The sequence below is a fragment of the Heptranchias perlo genome, chromosome 12, assembly GCF_035084215.1.
Source record: "Heptranchias perlo isolate sHepPer1 chromosome 12, sHepPer1.hap1, whole genome shotgun sequence".
Taxonomy (NCBI): Eukaryota; Metazoa; Chordata; class Chondrichthyes; order Hexanchiformes; family Hexanchidae; genus Heptranchias; species Heptranchias perlo.
The window spans coordinates 75,352,177-75,367,589 of record NC_090336.1 but is presented as its reverse complement, the minus strand read 5'-3'; the positions used below and the strand labels follow the sequence as shown (position 1 = coordinate 75,367,589).

The following is a 15,413-nucleotide window of genomic DNA, read 5'->3' as shown; positions in this document are numbered from 1 at the left end:
GGTGTGTGAGCTGAGGGCACTGGTGATCTAGGGTTGGTGTGTGAGCTGAGGGCACTGGTGATCTAGGGTTGGTGTGTGGGCTGAGGGCACTGGTGATCTAGGGTTGGTGTGTGGGCTGTGGGCACTGGTGATCCAGGGTCGGTGTGTGAGCTGAGGGCACTGGTGATTCAGGGTTGGTGTGTGGGCTGAGGGCACTGGTGATCTAGGGTTGGTGTGTGGGCTGTGGGCACTGGTGATCTAGAGTTGGTGAGTGAGCTGAGGGCACTGGTGATCTAGGGTTGGTGTGTGAGCTGAGGGCACTGGTGATCTAGAGTTGGTGAGTGGGCTGAGGGCACTGGTGATCTCGGGTTGGTGTGTGGGCTGTGGGCACTTGTGATCTAGATTTGGTGAGTGGGCTGAGGGCACTGGTGATCCAGGGTTGGTGAGTGAGCTGAGGGCACTGGTGATCCAGGGTTGGTGAGTGAGCTGAGGGCACTGGTGATCCAGGGTTGGTGAGTGGGCTGAGGGCACTGGTGATCTAGAGTTGGTGAGTGAGCTGAGGGCACTGGTGATCCAGGGTTGGTGTGTGGGCTGAGGGCACTGGTGATCTAGAGTTGGTGAGTGGGCTGAGGGCACTGGTGATCTAGGGTTGGTGTGTGAGCTGTGGGCACTGGTGATCTAGAGTTGGTGTGTGAGCTGTGGGCACTGGTGATCTTGAGTTGGTGTGTGAGCTGTGGGCACTGGTGATCTAGAGTTGGTTTGTGTGCAGAGGGCACTGGTGATCTAGAGTTGGTGTGTGGGCTGTGGGCAACGGTGATCCAGGGTTGGTGTGTGAGCTGAGGGCGCTGGTGATCTAGGGTTGGTGTGTGAGCTGAGGGCACTGGTGATCTAGAGTTGGTGGGTGAGCTGTGGGCACTGGTGATCTAGGGTTGGTGTGTGGGCTGTGGGCACTGGTGATCTAGGGTTGGTGTGTGGGCTGTGGGCACTGGTGATCTAGGGTTGGTGTGTGGGCTGAGGCCACTGGTGATCTAGGGTTGGTGTGTGGGCTGTGGGCACTGGTGATCTAGAGTTGGTGATTGAGCTGAGGGCACTGGTGATCTAGGGTTGGTGTGTGGGCTGTGGGCACTGGTGATCTAGAGTTGGTGAGTGAGCTGAGGGCACTGGTGATCTAGGGTTGGTGAGTGAGCTGAGGGCACTGGTGATCTAGAGTTGGTGAGTGAGCTGAGGGCACTGGTGATCTAGGGTTGGTGAGTGAGCTGAGGGCACTGGTGATCTAGAGTTGGTGAGTGAGCTGAGGGCACTGGTGATCTAGGGTTGGTGTGTGGGCTGTGGGCACTGGTGATCTAGAGTTGGTGAGTGAGCTGAGGGCACTGGTGATCTAGGGTTGGTTTGTGGGCTGTGGGCACTGGTGATCTAGAGTTGGTGAGTGAGCTGAGGGCACTGGTGATCTCGGGTTGGTGAGTGAGCTGAGGGCACTGGTGATCTAGAGTTGGTGAGTGAGCTGAGGGCACTGGTGATCTGGGGTTGGTGAGTGAGCTGAGGGCACTGGTGATCTAGAGTTGGTGAGTGAGCTGAGGGCACTGGTGATCTAGGGTTGGTGTGTGGGCTGTGGGCACTGGTGATCTAGAGTTGGTGAGTGAGCTGAGGGCACTGGTGATCTAGGGTTGGTGAGTGAGCTGAGGGCACTGGTGATCTAGAGTTGGTGAGTGAGCTGAGGGCACTGGTGATCTAGGGTTGGTGAGTGAGCTGAGGGCACTGGTGATCTAGAGTTGGTGAGTGAGCTGAGGGCACTGGTGATCTAGGGTTGGTGTGTGGGCTGTGGGCACTGGTGATCTAGGGTTGGTGTGTGGGCTGAGGGCACTGGTGATCTAGGGTTGGTGTGTGGGCTGTGGGCACTGGTGATCTAGGGTTGGTGTGTGGGCTGAGGGCACTGGTGATCTAGGGTTGGTGTGTGAGCTGTGGGCACTGGTGATCTAGAGTTGGTGTGTGGGCTGAGGGCACTGGTGATCTAGGGTTGGTGAGTGAGCTGTGGGCACTGGTGATCTCGGGTTGGTGTGTGGGCTGAGGGCACTGGTGATCTGGAGTTGGTGTGTGGGCTGTGGGCACTGGTGATCTAGAGTTCGTGAGTGGGCTGTGGGCACTGGTGATCTAGGGTTGGTGTGTGGGCTGAGGGCACTGGTGATCTAGAGTTGGTGAGTGAGCTGTGGGCACTGGTGATCTAGGGTTGGTGAGTGAGCTGTGGGCACTGGTGATCTAGAGTTGGTGAGTGAGCTGAGGGCACTGGTGATCTCGGGTTGGTGAGTGAGCTGAGGGCACTGGTGATCTAGGGTTGGTGAGTGAGCTGTGGGCACTGGTGATCTAGGGTTGGTGAGTGAGCTGTGGGCACTGGTGATCTAGGGTTGGTGTGTGAGCTGTGGGCACTGGTGATCTAGAGTTGGTGTGTGAGCTGTGGGCACTGGTGATCTCGGGTTGGTGTGTGGGCTGAGGGCACTGGTGATCTAGGGTTGGTGTGTGGGCTGAGGGCACTGGTGATCTAGTGTTGGTGAGTGAGCTGTGGGCACTGGTGATCTAGGGTTGGTGAGTGAGCTGTGGGCACTGGTGATCTAGAGTTGGTGAGTGAGCTGAGGGCACTGGTGATCTCGGGTTGGTGAGTGAGCTGAGGGCACTGGTGATCTAGGGTTGGTGAGTGAGCTGTGGGCACTGGTGATCTAGGGTTGGTGAGTGAGCTGTGGGCACTGGTGATCTAGGGTTGGTGTGTGAGCTGTGGGCACTGGTGATCTAGAGTTGGTGTGTGAGCTGTGGGCACTGGTGATCTCAGGTTGGTGTGTGGGCTGAGGGCACTGGTGATCTGGAGTTGGTGTGTGAGCTGAGGGCACTGGTGATCTAGAGTTGGTGTGTGAGCTGTGGACACTGGTGATCCAGGGTTGGTGTGTGGGCTGTGGGCACTGGTGATCTAGAGTTGGTGTGTGAGCTGTGGGCACTGGTGATCCAGGGTTGGTGAGTGAGCTGAGGGCACTGATGATCTCGGGTTGGTGAGTGAGCTGTGGGCACTGGTGATCTAGGGTTGGTGTGTGAGCTGTGGGCACTGGTGATCTAGAGTTGGTGTGTGAGCTGTGGGCACTGGTGATCTGGAGTTAGTGTGATCAAGGGTGGGACCTACTACTCTTTGGGTCTTTTCAGCCATTGTTACTCTAGATTTTACGGTTTTCTTACCTTTGATCACTGGGTCATCAAAAATAGCTTCACGAACCTTGATAACTCGGTAAAGTTTCACTAATGTGCTGAGGACAAACAGAACACCCTTCCTGGTAATTACTTTTAACTACTGGAATTATCTTTTGGGTGTCTCCCCTCTCCAATGAGTGGTAAAGCATCACAACATCAGACCTCATTTAAGGTTTAAACTACGTATTAAGCAAAACTATTTCATAAAGGATGACCAAGGGAGTATGCACCAATAATCGGGTATACACACAAACGCACGTATCCCTACAGTGCAATTCCTATCCATCTCCTCAACAGGAAAATAATAAAAGGCCGCAAAATGTAAATGCTATTCTTTTGTAAATACCTTTAATATACGCAGTGTGCCTTGTATATTGATGGAGCTGTGCTATTCTGAACTATCGGGTAGAATTTCAGCAGAGTTCTCCCGATGGCTTACTGTGACTTGGGCGGAAGATCGGCAGAAACGGTGTGAATGATAGGAACATAGGAACAGGAGTAGGCCATTCAGCCCCTCGTGCCTGCTCCGCCATTTGATAAGATCATGGCTGATCTGTGATCTAACTCCATATACCTGCCTTTGGCCCATATCCCTTAATACCTTTGGTTGCCAAAAGGCTATCTATCTCAGATTTAAATTTAGCAATTGAGCTAGTATCAATTGCCGTTTGCGGAAGAGAGTTCCAAACTTCTACCACCCTTTGAGTGTAGAAATGTTTTCTAATCTCGCTCCTGATAGGTCTGGCTCTAATTTTTGGACTGTGCCCCCTACTCCTAGAATCCCCAACCAGCGGAAATAGTTTCTCTCTATCCACCCTATCCGTTCCCCTTAATATCTTATAAACTTCGATCAGATCACCCCATAACCTTCGAAACTCTGGAGAATACAACCCCTATTTGTGTAATCTCTCCTCGTAACTTAACCCTTGAAGTCCGGGTATCATTCTAGTAAACCTACGCTGCACTCCCTCCAAGGCCAATATGTCCTTCCGAAGGTGCGGTGCCCAGAACTGCTCACAGTACTCCAGGTGCGGTCTAACCAGGGTTTTGTATAGCTGCAGCATAACTTCTGCCCCCTTGTACTCCAGTCCTCTAGATATAAAGGCCAGCATTCCATTAGCCTTATTGATTATTTTCTGCACCTGCTCATGACACTTCAATGATCTATGTACCTGAACCCATAAGTCCCTTTGGACATCCACTGTTTTTAACTTTTTACCATTTAGAAAGTACCCTGTTCTATCCTTTTTTGATCCAAAGTGGATGACCTCACATTTGTCTACATTGAATTCCATTTGCCACAGTTTTGCCCATTCACCTAATCTATCAATATCGCTTTGTAATTTTATGTTTTCATCTACACTGCTTACAATGCCACCAATCTTTGTGTCATCGGCAAACTTAGATATGAGACTTCCTATGCCTTCATCTAAGTCGTTAATAAATATTGTGAATAATTGAGGCCCCAAGACAGATCCCTGCGGGACTCCACTAGTCACATCCTGCCAATGTGAGTACCTTCCCATTATCCCTACTCTCTGTCGCATTTCGCTCAGCCAACTTCCTAACCAAGTCCGTACTTTTCCCTCGATTCCATGGGCTTCTATCTTAGCTAATTTACGATGTTTCTCCGGGACTTGTGATGAAGTGACGGTGAGGGATTGAGTGGACATTCTGCCCCCATATCTTTCGGGAGTTCCAAAGTGGTCGTCAGATTCAAACAGTTGCAGTTGCTTAAAAATCCCTGGAAACGATTACCGGGATTTCCTGAATTTAACTCTTGAACTCGGTGCTGTCTGTTCTAATCCCATTTCCCTGCCCTTTTCCTGTATCTTTTTATAATTTTCAAATACTTGGCCAGTAGGACAGCTTGACAGGATAGATGCTGAGAGGCTGTTTCCCCTGGCTGGAGAGTCTAGAACTAGGGGCCATAGTCGCAGGATAAGGGGTCGGCCATTTAGGACTGAGATGAGGAGGAATTTCTTCACTCAGAGGGTTGTGAATCTTTGGAATTCTCTACCCCAGAGGGCTGTGGATGCTCAGTCATTGAGTATATTCAAGACTCAGATCGATAGATTTTTGGACTCTAAGGAAATCAAGGGATATGGGGATTGGGCGGGAAAGTGGAGTTGAGGTCGAAGATCAGCCATGATCTGATTGAATGGCGGAGCAGGCTCGAGGGGCCGAATGGCCTACTCCTGCTCCTATTTCTTATGTTCTTACAGTTCCTTTTTAAATGACATCCCGGCCTCTACCTTAATCGCCCTTTGTGGTGAATCATTGCACGTACCAATAACCCTCTGTGTGAAAACACTTCTTCTAACTTCCCCCATCATTCTTAAAATCATAGAATGGTTACAGCACGGAAGGAGGCCAATCGGCCCATTGAGCCCATGCCAGCTCTTTGTAAGATTCTTCCGGTGAGAATATTCAGTCTGTGCCCCTCGTTACTGATTCACCAACCAATGGGAACAATTGTTTACCATTTACCCTTTCAAAACCTTTGTTAGTTTTGAAAACCTCTATTATATCTTCACTACTTCTGTTCCAGTGAAACTATGGTCCATTAAAAATCTGCATGCACTTCCTGTCAACTTGTTGTGTTGTCATTTCCTGTGGCCACATTTATAAAGGAACCTGCCTATGTAAACTTGTCACACTGTTATTACCACTTCCCACGAGAGGTGGTGCTGTAATGTCTCAATTTTTGCAGCTCCCAACACTTCAGCCTGATCTGCAGAGAAACTCCTACCTTTCAATCCACTCTACTTCGCTCCTTCCCACATTGCTGTAAGTTTTGCTATTTGAGTATAAATGATATAAAAGCAAAGTATTACATCATAGAATCATACAGCACAGGAGGAGGCCATTCGGCCCATTCGTGTTTGTGCTTGCTCTTTGAAAGAGCTATCCAATTAGTTCCGCTCCCCCGCTTTTCCCCATTGCCCTGCAAATATTTCCTTTTCAGAAAAGAAAGACTTGCATTTATATAGCGCCTTTCAGTTCCAAAGCACTTTACAGCCAATGAAGTACTTTTGAAGTGCAGTTGCTGTTGTAATGTAGGAAATGCAGCAGCCAATTTATGCAAAGCAAGATCCCCCAAAAAGCAATAAGACAGTGACCAGATATTCTGTTTTAGTGATGTTGGTTGAGGGATAAATATTGGCCAGGATACCAGGGAAAACTCCCCTGCTCTTCTTTGAAATAGTGGCCACCTGAGAGGGCCGATGGGGCTTCGTTTTAACGTCTCATCCGAAAGACGGCACCTCCGACAGTGCAGCACTCTCTCAGTACTGCACTGGAGTGTCAGCTCAGATTATGCGCTCAAGTCTCCGGAGTGGGGCTTGAACCCACGACCTTCAGACTCAGAGGTGAGAGTGCTACCACTTTAAAACAGGAACATAGGAACAGGAGTAGGCCATTCAGCCCCTCGTGCCTGCTCCGCCATTTGATAAGATCATGGCTGATCTGTGATCTAACTCCATATACCTGCCTTTGGCCCATATCCCTTAATACCTTTGGTTGCCAAAAAGCTATCTATCTCACATTTAAATTTAGCAATTGAGCTAGTATCAATTGCCGTTTGCGGAAGAGAGTTCCAAACTTCTACCACCCTTTGTGTGTAGAAATGTTTTCTAATCTCGCTCCTGAAAGGTCTGGCTCTAATTTTTAGACTGTGCCCCCTACTCCTAGAATCCCCAACCAGCGGAAATAGTTTCTCTCTATCCACCCTATCCGTTCCCCTTAATATCTTATAAACTTCGATCAGATCACCCCTTAACCTTCGAAACTCCAGAGAATACAACCCCAATTTGTGTAATCTCTCCTCGTAACTTAACCCTTGAAGTCCGGGTATCATTCTAGTAAACCTACGCTGCACTCCCTCCAAGGCCAATATGTCCTTCCGAAGGTGCGGTGCCCAGAACTGCTCACAGTACTCCAGGTGCGGTCTAACCAGGGTTTTGTATAGCTGCAGCATAACTGCTGCAGCTGTACAAAAATGGGCACTGACCTGCCTGCGTGTTCTGATCCCATGATCCCTGCCCTCTAGCCCTGTTTCACCTGGAGGCTATACTTGGTCACAAGCCCCTGTGAGCACTGCCATGGGGGATTGACTCTTTTATACATGACCAGACTCTCGCATGTCTTTTTATGAGCTTTTCTACTTGCACTGTCAACGTTAAAGATCGATGTATCTGTTCCTTTAGATCTCCACTCTGAGTCTCAACGTTTAGGGTATATTCCCTCTCACTGTTCTTTTCCCAAAATATACCACACATTTCTCTGCATTGAGCTGTATTTGCTACCGGTCTGTCCACTACTAACCTGCACAAGACCTGATAGAATCTCTTGTATTCTTCCTCGTAGAATGCCATGCCATCTAATTTGGTATCGTCAGCAAAATTCAGCATCATTCCTTTTGTGCCTGTGTTCAAACCTTTTCTATAAATGCATCACAAAAGAGGACTGATCACAGATACCCAGGGGACACATCCAAAAATATCCAGCTTTCTCTACTCCTTGCTTTCTGTCTCTATCCAATGCAACTATATTCTCCTTAGTACTCAATGTTTTAATTTTCACAAGTCTCTTATGTGGCACCATATCAAATGCCTTCCAAATGCCATCCACCACACTCCCTTTATTTACACACTGTTATTGCCTCAACAATTCAATTAAATTAGTGAAGCAAGACCCGCCCTTTTCGAGTCCCGGCTGACTGTCCCCGATTAGACGATGCCTTTCTCAGTTCCCTAAGTTAATCCTGTGTTATGGACTCTGGATATTTAGCCACAATCAAGGGAAGAATAACTGGCCTCTAAGTTCTTGGCTGAACCCTTTCCCTTTTCTGGAACATTTGCCTCACTCAAGTCCTATTTTCTCATTCCTGTTTCCAAAGATCTTTGGAAAGTTATGGTCAGTGCTCTGCTGTCTGCTCCCCAACCTCCAGGGCAGTTTTCTGAAACAATATGTTTCAGAACAGACAAGGGAACAGGCCATACCAGATTTAGTGATGAGTAAGGAGCCAGAATTAATTAATTAATCTGAAAGTGAGAGAGCATCTTGCAAACAGTGACCATAACATGATAGAGATTGACATTAAGATCAAGAAGGAGAAAGATCCCACACTAACCAAGGGCTGACTTGGATGGAATGAAACCTAAGCTGAGCACATTAAACTGGGCTGAGCTGTTAACAGGTGAACCTGCGGAAAAACAGTGGGAGGCATTCAGACTAACTCATACCCCTAAAGAGCAAAAGTGCTACCTGCACAGTCAGTCGGCCGTAGTCAATATGTGAGGTTAGAAGCAGTATATAACTAAAGGAAATGACTTACACATATGCCAAGAACAGTGGTAATTCAGTGGGCTAGGTGAAATATAGAAAACAACAAAGGGACACTAGAATCATACAGCACAGAAGGAGGCCATTCGGCCCATTGTGTCTGTGCCGGCTCTTTCAAAGAGCTATCCAATTAGTCCCACTCACCCAGCTCTTCCCCCAAAGCCATGTAAATTTCTCCTTTTCAAGTATTTATCCAATTCCCTTTTGAAAGTTACTGTTGAATCTGCTTCCACCTCCCTTTCAGGCAGTGAATTGCAGATCAGAACAGCTCACTGAGTAAAACAATTTCTCCTAATTTTCCCCCTGGACTTTTTGCCAATTATCTTAAATCTGTGTCCTCTGGTTACCGACCCTCCTGCCAGTGGAAATAATTTCTCCGTATCTACTCTATCAAAACACCATAGAATTTTGAACACCTCTAATAAATCTCCCCTTAACCTTCTCTGCTCTAAGGAGAACAATCCCAGCTTCTCCAGTCTCTCCACATAACTGAAGCCCCTCATCTCTGGTACCATTCTAGTAAATCTCCTCTGCACCCTCTCCGAGGCCTTGACATCCTTCCTAAAGTGCGGTGCCCAGAATTGGACACAGTACTCCAGCTGCGGCCTAACCAGTGATTTATAAAGGTTTAGCAAAACTTTCATACTTTTGTACTCTTTGCCTCTATTAATAAAGCCCAGGATCCCGTATGCTTTTTTAACAACCTTCTCAACTTGTCCTGCCACTTTCAATGATGTGTGCACGTATACCCCCAGGTCTCCCTGTTCCTGCACCCACCATTTAATTTATATTGTCTCTCCCAATTTTTCCTTCCAAAATGCATCACTTCACACTTCTCTGTGTTAAATTTCATCTGCCATGTGTCTGCCCATTTCACCAGTCTGTCTGCAAAAAGGGAATATGAAAAAAAACTTGCAAGAAATGTAAAGGCTAATAATAAATGTTTTTATTAATATTAATATATTAATAAACAATGGACCGTTCCCAAACATTTTGGGATCGCTGCAAAAAGGTGGTTTCTATAGTTAAATGCAGTCTCCTATGATCTGAAACCTGTGTCCTTTATGTCTTGTTTCTGGTTTAAGAATTGGCCCCTGATTGTGGTCTATTTTTCATTGGCGATTACCTGGGATGCCCACCTACTCCTGTCACTCCAAAAAGTGAAAAATAACATGCTGAGGACAATTGCGTAGAGGCTACAACTATTAGTCATATTTATTCTATCAGTAATAAACAGATGTAAACAATTTTACAACACCAAGTTATAGTCCAGCAATTTTATTTTAAATTCACAAGCTTTCGGAGGCTTCCTCCTTCCTCAGGTGAACGATGTGGAAATGTTGGAAATGATTTCCAACATCGTTCACCTGAGGAAGGAGGAAGCCTCCGAAAGCTTGTGAATTTAAAATAAAATTGCTGGACTATAACTTGGTGTTGTAAAATTGTTTACAGTTGTCAACCCCAGTCCATCACCGGTATCTCCACATCAGTAATAAACAGAAGCAAGGAAAAGGTGGGACCTATCAGGGATGATAAGGGTAACTTGTGTGTAGAAGCAGAGGATGTGGGTAGGGTTTTAAATGAATATTTTGTCTCCGTATTCACAAAGGAAAGGGATGATCCGGACGTAGTAGTTAAAGAGGAGAGGTGTGAAATATTGGATAAGGTAAACATAACGAGAGAGGAAGTACTAGAGGGACTGGAATCCTTGAAAGTTGATAAGTCACCAGGGCCGGATGGATTGTTTCCTGGGCTATTGAAGGAAGCCAGGGAGGAAATAGCGGATGCTCTGAGGATCATTTTCCAATCCTCACTAGATACAGGGGAGGTACCGGAGGACTGGAAGACTGAAAACGTAGTACCATTGTTTAAAAAGGGTACGAGGGAAAGGCCGAACAATTATATGCCGGTCAGTCTTACCTCGGTGGTGGGCAAACTATTAGAATCAATACTGAGAGATAGGATAAACTGTCACTTGGAATGGCATGGTTTAATCAGGGATAGTCAGCATGGATTTGTTCAGGGAAGGTCATGCCTTACAAATCTGATTGAATTCTTTGAGGAAGTGACAAGGAGGATTGATGAGAGTAGTGCAGTGGATGTTGTCTACATGGATTTTAGTAAGGCATTTGACAAGGTCCCACATGGCAGACTGGTCAGAAAGGTAAAAGTCCATGGGATACAGGGAAATGTGGCGAATTGGATCCAAAATTGGCTCAGTAACAGGAAACAAAGGGTAAAAGTCGATGGATGTCTTTGCGAATGGAAATCCGTTTCCAGGAATGTGCCACAGGGCTCAGTGTTGGGTCCCTTGCTGTTTGTGGTGTATATTAATGATTTGGACTTGAATGTGGGGGGCATGATTGGCAAATTTGCAGACGACACAAAAATTGTCCGTGTAGTTGATAGTGAAGCGGATAGCTGTAGACTCCAAGAAGATATCAATGGGTTGGTGGAGTGGGCGGAAAAGTGGCAAATGGAGTTCAACCCGGAGAAGTGTGAGGTAATGCACTGAGCGAGGGCAAACAGTAAAAGGGAATACGCAGTAAACGGGAATATATTGAGAGGGGTAGAGGGAGTGAGAGACCTTGGAGTGCATGTGCACAGGTCCCTGAAGGTGGCAGTACAGGTAGATAAGGTTTTGAAGAAGGCAAACGGAATGCTCTCCGTTATTAGCCGAGGTATGGAATACAAAAGCAGGGATGTAATGATGGAACTGTATAAAACGTTGGTAAGGCCACAGCTGGAGTATTGTGCGCAGTTCTGGTCACCACATTACAGGAAGGACGTAATTGCTCTGGAGAGAGTGCAGAGAAGATTTACAAGAATGTTGCCAGGGCTTGAAAATTGCAGCACCGAGGAGAGATTGGATAGGCTGGGGTTGTTTTCCTTGGAGCAGAGGAGGCTGAGGGGAGACTTGATTAAGGTGTACAAAATTATGAGGGGCCCAGATAGAGTAGACAGGAAGTACCTGTTTCCCCTAGCGGAGAGTTCAAGAACTAGAGGACATCGATTTAAGCTGATTGGCGGAAGGATTAGAGGGGACATGAGGAAAAACTTTTTTACCCAGAGGGTGGTGGGTGTATGGAATTCGCTGCCCGAGTTGGAGGTAGAGGCAGGGACCCTCAACTCTTTTAAAAAGTACCTGGACCTGCACCTAAAGTGCTGTAAGCTGCAGGGCTACGGACCGGGTGCTGGAAGGTGGGATTAGAATGGGCATCTGGTTGTTCTTCGAGCCAGTGTGGACATGATGGGCCGAATGGCCCCCTTCTGTGCTGTATTTTTCTATGGTTCTATGATACATTTTGGTAGGAAGAATGAGGAGAAGCAATATAAATTAGAGGGCGCAACCCTGAAAGGGGTACAGGAACAGAGAGATCTGGGGGTATATGTGTACAAATCTTTGAAGGTGACAGGGCGGGTCGAGAAAGTGGTTAAAAAAGCATACAGGATCCTGGGCTTTATAAATAGAGGCATCAAGTACAAAAATATGGAAGTCATGATGAACCTTTATAAAACACTGGTTCGGCCACAACTGGAGTATTGTGTCCAGTTCTGGGCACCGCACTTTAGGAAAGATGTGAAGGCCTTAGAGAGGGTGCAGAGGAGATTTACTAGAATGATTCCAGTGATGAGGGACTTTAGTTACGTGGATAGACTGGAGAAGCTGGGATTGTTCTCCTTGGATCAGAGATGGTTGTGAGGAGATTTGATCGAGGTATTCAAAATCATGAAGGGTCTAGACAGAGTAGATAGAGAGAAACTGTTCCCATTGGCGGAAGGGTCAAGAACCAGAGGACATAGATTTAAGGTGATTGGCAAAAGAACCAAAGGTGACATGAGGAAAAACTTTTTTACACAGCGAGTGGTTAGGATCTGGAATGCACTGCCCGAGGGGGTGGTGGAGGCAGATTCAATCATGGCCTTCAAAGGGCTTAAAGTGGCCATTTGAGAATATATTGATCACCAGAGTGTGATAAGTGACAGTGCTTTAGAATGATAGAATTGTCACTTTGTAGACTTGCCAGAGGTGATGTACGCGAACATTCAGAATCTCAGTTCATCCAAGGAGTTCCGATATCCTGCTAGAACTAAGTATTATGGGAGAATTCCCTGGTACTTATCCTGTTCAAGCACCTCTGAAGTCAGAGCATTCGGTCAACTGCGAAGAAAGACACAGTAGTAGGAATTACTGTATAGGAGACCCAAGGGGTCCTGGGAGTGTGTCAGTATGCACTGGGTGTCCCGGGAGTGTGTCAGTATTGCCTGGGTGTCCCGGGAGTGTGTCAGTATTCCCTGGGTGTCCCGGGAGTGTGTCAGTATTCCCTGGGTGTCCCGGGAGTGTGTCAGTATTCCCCGTGTGTCCCGGGAGTGTGTCAGTATTCCCTGGGTGTCCCGGGAGTGTGTCAGTATTCCCTGGGTGTCCCGGGAGTGTGTCAGTATTCCCTGGGTGTCCCAGGAGTGTGTCAGTATTCCCTGGGTGTCCCGGGAGTGTGTCAGTATTCCCTGGGTGTCCCGGGAGTGTGTCAGTATTCCCCGGGTGTCCCGGGAGTGTGTCAGTATTCCCCGTGTGTCCCGGGAGTGTGTCAGTATTCCCCGTGTGTCCCGGGAGTGTGTCAGTATTCCCGGGTGTCCCGGGAGTGTGTCAGTATTCCCCGGGTGTCCCAGGAGTGTGTCAGTATTCCCTGGGTGTCCCGGGAGTGTGTCAGTATGCCCTGGGTGTCCCGGGAGTGTGTCAGTATTCCCCGTGTGTCCCGGGAGTGTGTCAGTATTCCCCGTGTGTCCCGGGAGTGTGTCAGTATTCCCCGGGTGTCCCAGGAGTGTGTCAGTATTCCCTGGGTGTCCCGGGAGTGTGTCAGTATGCCCTGGGTGTCCCGGGAGTGTGTCAGTATTCCCCGTGTGTCCCGGGAGTGTGTCAGTATTCCCCGGGTGTCCCAGGAGTGTGTCAGTATTCCCTGGGTGTCCCGGGAGTGTGTCAGTATTCCCTGGGTGTCCCGGGAGTGTGTCAGTATTCCCTGGGTGTCCCGGGAGTGTGTCAGTATTCCCTGGGTGTCCCGGGAGTGTGTCAGTATGCCCTGGGTGTCCCAGGAGTGTGTCAGTATTCCCCGTGTGTCCCGGGAGTGTGTCAGTATTCCCTGGGTGTCCCGGGAGTGTGTCAGTATTCCCTGGGTGTCCCGGGAGTGTGTCAGTATTCCCGGGTGTCCCGGGAGTGTGTCAGTATTCCCTGGGTGTCCCGGGAGTGTGTCAGTATTCCCTGGGTGTCCCGGGAGTGTGTCAGTATTCCCTGGGTGTCCCGGGAGTGTGTCAGTATGCCCTGGGTGTCCCGGGAGTGTGTCAGTATTCCCTGGGTGTCCCGGGAGTGTGTCAGTATTCCCTGGGTGTCCCGGGAGTGTGTCAGTATTCCCTGGGTGTCCCGGGAGTGTGTCAGTATGCCCTGGGTGTCCCGGGAGTGTGTCAGTATTCCCTGGGTGTCCTGGGAGTGTGTCAGTATTCCCGGGTGTCCCGGGAGTGTGTCAGTATTCCCAGTGTGTCCCGGGAGTGTGTCAGTATGCCCTGGGTGTCCCGGGAGTGTGTCAGTATTCCCAGTGTGTCCCGGGAGTGTGTCAGTATTCCCTGGGTGTCCCGGGAGTGTGTCAGTATTCCCGGGTGTCCCGGGAGTGTGTCAGTATTCCCTGGGTGTCCCGGGAGTGTGTCAGTATTCCCGGGTGTCCCAGGAGTGTGTCAGTATTCCCCGTGTGTCCCGGGAGTGTGTCAGTATTCCCGGGTGTCCCGGGAGTGTGTCAGTATTCCCTGGGTGTCCCGGGAGTGTGTCAGTATTCCCAGGTGTCCCGGGAGTGGGTCAGTATTCCCAGTGTGTCCCGGGAGTGTGTCAGTATTCCCGGGTGTCCCGGGAGTGTGTCAGTATTCCCTGGGTGTCCCGGGAGTGTGTCAGTATTCCCAGTGTGTCCCGGGAGTGTGTCAGTATGCCCTGGGTGTCCCGGGAGTGTGTCAGTATTCCCAGTGTGTCCCGGGAGTGTGTCAGTATTCCTGGGTGTCCCGGGAGTGTGTCAGTATTCCCCGGGTGTCCCGGGAGTGTGTCAGTATTCCCGGGTGTCCCGGGAGTGTGTCAGTATTCCCGGGTGTCCCGGGAGTGTGTCAGTATTCCCAGTGTGTCCCGGGAGTGTGTCAGTATTCCCCGTGTGTCCCGGGAGTGTGTCAGTATTCCCTGGGTGTCCCGGGAGTGTGTCAGTATTCCCGGGTGTCCCGGGAGTGTGTCAGTATTCGCAGTGTGTCCCGGGAGTGTGTCAGTATTCCCCGGGTGTCCCGGGAGTGTGTCAGTATTCGCAGTGTGTCCCGGGAGTGTGTCAGTATTCCCAGTGTGTCCCGGGAGTGTGTCAGTATTCCCAGTGTGTCCCGGGAGTGTGTCAGTATTCCCAGTGTGTCCCGGGAGTGTGTCAGTATTCCCAGTGTGTCCCGGGAGTGTGTCAGTATTCCCGGGTGTCCCGGGAGTGTGTCAGTATTCCCAGTGTGTCCCGGGAGTGTGTCAGTATTCCCCGGGTGTCCCGGGAGTGTTTCAGTATTCCCCGGGTGTCCCGGGAGTGTGTCAGTATTCCCGGGTGTCCCGGGAGTGTGTCAGTATTCCCGTGTGTCCCGGGAGTGTGTCAGTATTCCCAGTGTGTCCCGGGAGTGTGTCAGTATTCCCAGTGTGTCCCGGGAGTGTGTCAGTATTCCCCGGGTGTCCCGGGAGTGTGTCAGTATTCCCGTGTGTCCCGGGAGTGTGTCAGTATTCCCAGTGTGTCCCGGGAGTGTGTCAGTATTCCCGGGTGTCCCGGGAGTGTGTCAGTATTCCCGTGTGTCCCGGGAGTGTGTCAGTATTCCTGGGT

At 49.3% G+C, this 15,413-nt stretch overlaps 1 protein-coding gene across 1 annotated transcript in view; it reads left to right on the top strand.

Annotated features, from left to right (window-relative positions):
* Positions 1-15,413, top strand: part of LOC137327765 (deformed epidermal autoregulatory factor 1 homolog) — a 208,444-nt gene that overhangs the window by 14,844 nt on the left and 178,187 nt on the right. The gene's annotated exons all lie outside the window — the stretch shown is intronic.